Source organism: Arachis ipaensis, chromosome B07 (genome assembly GCF_000816755.2).
Source record: "Arachis ipaensis cultivar K30076 chromosome B07, Araip1.1, whole genome shotgun sequence".
In the NCBI taxonomy this organism is placed as follows: domain Eukaryota; kingdom Viridiplantae; phylum Streptophyta; class Magnoliopsida; order Fabales; family Fabaceae; genus Arachis; species Arachis ipaensis.
The window spans coordinates 4,973,337-4,981,375 of NC_029791.2; positions in this window are offsets into that span (position 1 = coordinate 4,973,337).

Sequence of the window (8,039 nt, forward strand, 5' to 3'; positions counted from 1 at the left end):
TCAAAATTTTTAATATTAAAATATTAAAAATAATTAGTAATTGTCTTAATCAATTTGAGTTTGTTGAGTGATAATCTCACTCATCCGCTTAAACAACTATTAGAAGTTAGAATTTCGCCTTATGTGTGTAGCAATTCATTGGCTAATGATAAACCCGTAATAAATGGAGCATCAATACATGGTTATACTGGGCAGGAGTACCCGAATACACGGATATTCGACCTATCCATACCCGATTGGGGAGGGTAATAACTTGACCTGAGTCAGGACAGATTTTGCTTAGGACATGGCATGGTCGGGTTTAGGATGTACCCGCCCCGAATAAATACATATAAACACTTTTTAGGAATTAGGATTTGACTCACATCTCAGATTCAGTGATTCACAACTTCACTCCATACTCTATAGCCATGCAAGAAAAATCCAGTCATCCTCATCCAAAGTCTTCTTCTTCTCGATTTTTTCACAAAAAATTTCATAGCTCCCGTCATTGTTGTTGCTAAGCCCATCGCCGCCTACCCTTTCACAGCTTCCATCTTCCTTCACAACTCATGTCATCATCGCTGCTTATCCCGTTACCATCGTTGTTGAGCCCGTCGCCGCCTTTCTCCTGCCAAGTCCCTTTTTTCTAGGTAAATTTCCCCATTTCTCTCATTGTGAGTCTGTTAAGTTCTTCTCTTCTTCTTCTTTCACAGACTCATCACTTAATCACCATCGTTATGAGTTCGGGCGTTGCCGTTGCAGTTTTATCTGAGCCTGCCACCGAATAAAATAAATTTTTTATTCAAGTTGGACCAGTTGAAAGTATAGCATGCATGAGATCATTTTTGCATATAATTTCTGAATTTTTTCATACAAATTTGATCTATGTGATTGAGTATTTTAGTATGGCGATCATTGTGGTTTCGTTGCGACACTAATGTGATAAAAGTTGCAGTAATTTCATAACTAATATATGAGACAGACCAAATTATTAAAGTAAACAGGGAAATAACATTCAGATGTGCACATAAAATTTATAAGATGTGATTATTTCAGGAAAAATATATATGTATAGCCCAAGTAGAAGATTGTTAGGAAATTATTATTTCTTAATATATTTATAGGCAATACATATATTAATTATAATTGCAAGTTAAGTAATTTCACATTAAATTACTTATATAACGGTGATTCCCATTTATTGTCATAAATGTTGAATTAAATAAGTCATTATTACTTTTGATTTAGATAAATGAGATTAAAATCATAGATATTATTTTATTTGAGTTTTAGGGTTTAATGAGTGTCACACTCAAATATAAATAATGACTTCAGGATTTTAGTATTCGACGCATCAAACTCATTTCCGTAGCTCTTTTCCCACAGTGGAATTGTGATTCAACCCTATCAAGGATATAGAAAGTTTTGGTTGACGAATATCAAAGAACCACAAAAGCCAAGCTTTCTGATCTCAATCATGCTCTCGAATGAAGGGATGCTCCTGCGCTCTCAGTTATATTTTTTAATGATTTAATATCGATGATCTAGAGATTGAGAAATCAAAAAATTTTCAGATAAAATAGAATTTTTATTCAATCAAATGATGATAAATAATTTTATTGAATTAAAGTATAATAATATGATCATTGGATGATAAAGAATGCTAAAAAAATAAATAAATAATATTTTAAGAGTATAAAAAATTAAATTGTCATTTTATTTTACTTTTTTAATTAATGACAATAAATATCTTGAATTAATTAAATTTTAATAAAAAATTATATACCTAAAATTATTTCATGTCTTAAAAAATCTTTTGAATATACAATGGTTCCATGAGAAGTTGACTATTGAGAATTGAATATAATATTTTTAAATTAATATTTTCAATAAAAAGATGTACTTAGTTCTATTCATCCTAAATAATTCTATATTCACTATTACTTATTTATCTAAATAATTCTAACATTAATAGAATATTATTTTTAGATGCAAAAAATTAAAATATATTTATTCTATTTCAAAAATCAATATTCATATTTAACTTAGGATTTCAACATATATAGCAAAAAATATTACATTTTTTAGTTAAAAAATAAAATATCTATAAATATATTTTTGTGCTTTAGCTTTAGATTTTTCAAAAAAATTTGGCAAGTTAATGGAATGAAATCATATTTCTATAACATATATAAGAATGTATACACATAAATAAAAAATGTTAGGTGTAATAAGAACAAATACATAAATTAAAGTAAAATTTAGAAAAATAAGAACTAATAAAATATTGAAGAAAAGAAATATAAATAGAAGAGAAATAAAATTATTAGACAGAAGAAAAATAATTTATTGTGTATTACTTGCTTGAATTGCTTGTGTTTGTACAACTGAGATGCCCTCATGCTGGTGTCGGTGGGTGTGAGGGCTGTTCTTGATGGGATGAACTGATGATGCGATTGCATGATGATGATGATTATTGAATGAGATAATCGGAGCTCCCTGGGTAGACGCAGTGATGTAGTTTCACTAGCTCTAGGCGAGGGTATGATGTATTGATATAGAATTTCTGAGGCAGAACAACTGGTGATGGTTTTGCTTATAATTCTGAGTTTGATTCGTGGAAGAGTCAGCGAGTTGGGAAATATGTGAAACATGAATTAGATTTAGCACTCCCTTATGACAGTTGCCTATTCATGGATTAGCGAGAACCTAGGATGAATATTTGGTGAAGAAGTTTAGGATGCTTAGTGAGATTTTATTGCAGTGCATTGTATCTATTTGGCACTTTTACCGTACTGGGAACCCATAGGCCCGGGGTTCTCATTCCGTATATATCTCTTATTTTTCATATACAGGTCCAGGTGCTCAGAAGTTACACTTATAATTAATTAAAAAATTAAAGAAAAATTATAAAAAAATCAAATGAAAGAAAAAATAGAATAAAAATTTATTTTGAAACTAAAAATTTGTCAATTATGCTAGAAATTCTAAAAATTTGTATCTTATTATATAATCAATTTTGTTACTCACTTCAACTTCAATTGCATCCAAAAAAGTATATAATGTCACGCTTATTTCAAAAAAAGATGAAACTCTTCAAATACACGGTATAATGTATAATTTAAGAATAATAAGATAAAAAATATCTAAAATTTTATAATAGTATTTGAAATTTTCAATGAAGATAATATAAAGAGTTTAAATCTACTAAATGAATTCAATAGTTATCTTTTGTACATCTTATTTAAATTTGAATTTTAAAATTTAATTTGTAACTTCTTTTTTCCTAATATAAATTACTTTTGACAAAAAATAGGAAAAAAATCTATTAGACTAAAAAAATATTCTATTAAAAGAATTATTATAAGGAGATTTATAATTAAAAAAGAAAATAATAAAAATATTAATAATAATAAAGAAAAAATGAAACTCTTATTAAAGAATATTAGAAAGAAATAATAAAGTTCCTATTAATAATAATGAATAAATGACCATTTGTACTCATGAAAAATGATAACACTGACATATGTACTCATGATATATCGAAACTGATCTTGTACCCACAAAAGGTGCCTTCCGTATGACAAAAGTACCCTATTTTGATTATGCACTTGCTTCATTATTATCCGAACCTACTTGGCACCCCCAACCCTCCAAAACCCTATCCCTCTTCAATTCCATTTTTAATTTCAACCACCCATCCCTATTCCATGGCGGCATCTTCCTCCTCCTCTGCCGCCACTGCCGCTCATCCGTCCTTTCGTACTTTCGTCTCATCCCCGCATTCTCCTTCTCAACTCTCCGTCTTTTCCAAACCTTCCTATTGCTTCCCCAACTTGTTATTGCATCTTGAATCTTCATAGCCACATAATTTTAGTTATCTTTGCCAGAAGAATCATTGGATTATATAAAATTGATGTCCAATTTTTACTTCAAAAAAACAAAAATTAAAATTACTTGTAAACCAAAAGATCAAAAAATAATGAATTCAATTCAACCATGGAAGTAAAACAACCTAACTTGAAACAATGTCGCAAATGTAACTGCACAAAAAGAATCAAGAATCGAGCACAAACTCATCGCCAGATCTAAATGAATGAGAAAATAGCTAGAGAAAGAGAAGTTGTCTGTGCAACTGAAGCTTCTCTTCTTCGATGTTCTGCAACAAGGAGAAGAAAGAAATCAAAGAATGAGAAAATGAAGTAACAACGGAATTGAATTGAAGGGCGAAGAATAGAAAAGTACCTTCTCGGTGTAGCTAATGATGAAAGCTTATCGAGGGAGACCGTCAGGTCTGATCTCAGGGATGAACGACTAGTTTGAAGCCATTTCGGAAAAAATCTCATACTCACGACGTGGGGTTTGCGATCTCCAAACAGCAGCGGCACCTGTGGTTCGACACCGGTTCAGAACGTGATTTTTGAGGGATTGAACCTAAATAAAAAAATGGCCTCTGATGGAGACATGGCATGGTGTTCTCCATCCCCCATAGGTGTTTTGTGATTGTTCGGAGCTTCTTACTTTTTGATGGAGAAGGGTTTGAAAAAGAGGGAGAGTTGGGAAGGAGAGCGCGAGGATGAAACGAAGGTGTGAAAGGACGGAAGAGCAGCCATGGCGGCAGAGGAAGAAGAAGCTGCTGCCATGGAATAGGGATGGATGGTTGAAATTAGAAATGGAATTGAAGAAGGATAGGGTTTTGGAGGTTTGGGAGTGCCACGTAGGTTCGGATAATAACGAAGCAAGTGCATAACTAAAGCAGGGTATTTTTGTCACATGAAGGGCAACTTTCGTGGGTACATATGTCAGCGTTATCATCATTCATGGGTACAAATGGTCATTTATTCTAATAATAATAATGCTAAGGAATGATATTGTTAGTTTAGGCTTCTAGCCTCCGCCTTTAGCCATCGTTTTTTTTTCTTTCTTTACTTTTTTATTTAAATTATCAAGTCATAAAAAAATAAAGAACAATTCAAGAAAACGAAAACAGTAAGATTAATAGTAACTATATAAATAAAAATACATAGGAGAAAAACAAACTATTATATAATAGAATTAACATGAGTATATTTTATTATCAAATAAATAAAGTTAACGCAAAGCAAAATTACACGTAAAGATAAAAAAAGAGTTAAAATATCCAAAGTGATAAAAAGATTATTTTTACCATTTTATTCTGTCATATTTATATATATATAGAAGACTATAAAAGAATGAACTTCTAACTAAATTAAATTGTATTTATTATTATTAGAAAGGGTAAGTGAGAGAGCATTAGAGAAAAGGTTTGTGTGTATTCAAGTTGTGTAAAATGATACAATATAAAAGGAGATTTATAGGTGCTAAGAGAATCGAAATATTAAAGACGTAATATCCTATAATAAATATTCAAATATATTAAATAATGTTAATTGATCTAATTGATCCTAATTATACTCTAACATCCCTCCTCAAACTCAAATGACAACTTAAGTTTGAAACAACTAAATAAAAAAATACATAAACTGATAAAACAGGTGCAGAGGGAACTGCCTGAAGAAAGCGTGCGCAGACAGAATTGTCGAAAGAAAGCACAGACGGAACTGTCAGAAGGAAGCGCAGATAGAACGGAATTGCCACAAGAAAATGCAGACGAAACTGTCACAAGAAAACGCTGACGGAACTGCTAGAAGGAAGTGCAGACGAAACTGCCGGAAGGAAACGCAGATGAAACTGCTGGAAGATACCGGAAGGAAACGCAGATGGAACTGTCGAAAGACAGAACTGACAGAACTGCCGCAAGAGTGGCCAACTGCCAAAAAACTGTTGAAAAGATGGCGAACTGCCGGAAAACTGTTGAAAAGTGACAAAGTGCAAAGAGATGATAAACTATTGGAAGGTGACGAAAAACATATGGTTTCTCCATGAGAATAAGTATTGGATGAGCTAATCAGTCAGAAAAGCATCAAAGTATTGACAAAAGAGAAAAAAAATGACACAAAAGAAAAAGTATGAAAAGTATGGTGATTTTACCAGAAGAAAATCAACTTATCCTCCTCAAGGAGGATACCAGGATACCATGGCTCTGATACCATATTAGAAAGCGGAAAGGGAACAATAGAAAAAATGTTTGTGAGTATTCAAGTTGTGTAAAATGATACAATATAGAAGCATATTTATAGGTGATAAGAGAATCAAAATAATAAAGACGTAATATCCTATAATAAATATTCAGATATGTTGAATAATGTTAATTGATCTAATTGATCCTAATTATACTCTAACAATTATATTTAATTAATTGATATACATAATATTAAATTGTGTGATACTTAAATATCTAATCAAATCAATTAGTTGATATAATTAAGCCATTGTAATGAATTGTATTTAATAAGTTAAAAAAAATAAATTAAAAAACACTCTCAAAAATATGTCACATCAATTTTATCATTAAATGAAAAAATCTGATTTTTATATAATAGAATAGATTATTAAACTTATGGTATATTATTTAATTTTAAAGTTAAAATAAAATAAAACTAATTCGTCAAAATGATTTTATGAGTGGAATTGTATAAAAGTTATATCCAATACAAACACATCCTTAAGTTAGAATGGAGAAATTAACACAACAAAAAGTAAAAACAACAAAGAATATAATAATAGTTTTAGAAAATAGGGGGTAAGGTATTTAAGAGCTTTAATAGCATGTATTGTAAAAATATTTGAAATTTTTTATTTTTATCTCAAAAATATTAAATAATGTAAAATGAAATATTTTAAACATTAGGTATGAAACTAAAATTTGATTGAAAGATTAAGAACTAAAATATAAAACTAAAAATAAATAACTACGTTTTGGTTGGTTGTGTTATAAGCAACATATGGTTATCTGTTAATCCATGTATGAAAGGGACTTAATTATTATAATTAAGAACATATTCTGTTTGTGCTTAGTCATGACCGTTCATTTTCTTCATTATTATTATCACCAACAACTTCTCAATTGAAACAATATCATCACTAAAACTGAGACCATCCACATTTTCAATCAACATTATTATTTTATTTATGACAATAGATAAAATAATTAATAAACATAACGTAATCCAATTATAATTATTTATACTACTATACTATATTATAGGTGTAGCAGTTACCACCACCATAATTTCTAATGCACATTGCTTCCACTATCTTCATATTAATATCAAGAACATACTAATTTATTTGAGTGATCAACTAATTTATCTACTTAAATAAGTATAAAATATTTAAATTCTATTTTATATATGTAGTTATTTATTGGTTAATAATAAATTTTTAAATAAAATTTAAATTCACGACGAATTATCATTTAGTTTGTGTAACTAAAAAATACCGTATACAAAAAAAAAAAAATCAAGAACACACCATATTTATAAAAGCCATATATAGCAGTTGACTATTTTACATTGTGTACAGCTTGTCGGGTACCGGGTGGTTCGGGGGTCTCCTTTCAAGGCTTAGTGGTTCCCGCTTAGTTGCTGGGTGTAGATGCGAGGGAGCGCAACCGACCTTCCGAGGACTTCGAGTTGTGTGGGAGGTGTCACCTGCAAAGACACTCCGACGCTCAAGTCAGCGATGTGTGCAGGTAAGGAAGAGAGTAAGGTTTTTGCTAGTGACGTACCTTGGGGGAGGGGTAGGACCCTCTCCTTATATACCGTGTCAGGAGTGGGTCCCGCAAGGGCAGACCCACCTTCCTCGAAGCTTCCCCATACAGCTGTAGTAGATAGCTGTCAAGGACGCGTGTCCGGATCGGTGGTTGAGCGCCTCGTACCCGACCGTTCGGGTCGGGTGGCTTATGGGTCGGGTCAGCCCACGTGATGTTTGGGCCAGGCCGTAACAGTGTCCCCAACGCGCCAGCAATGATCGTGAGAGCCATTGGTGGCGTGTTATGTTCGTTGCTGGGGATAACCGTTCGTCGTCTCGTTCTTCGCGTTGAGCATTTAATGCTCATAATGGGTTTTTTCAGACCCTGCGAGTAAAGACTCTTTTGCCCTTGCCTTTCGCGCTTCTTGGGTTGGTTTTCTAAC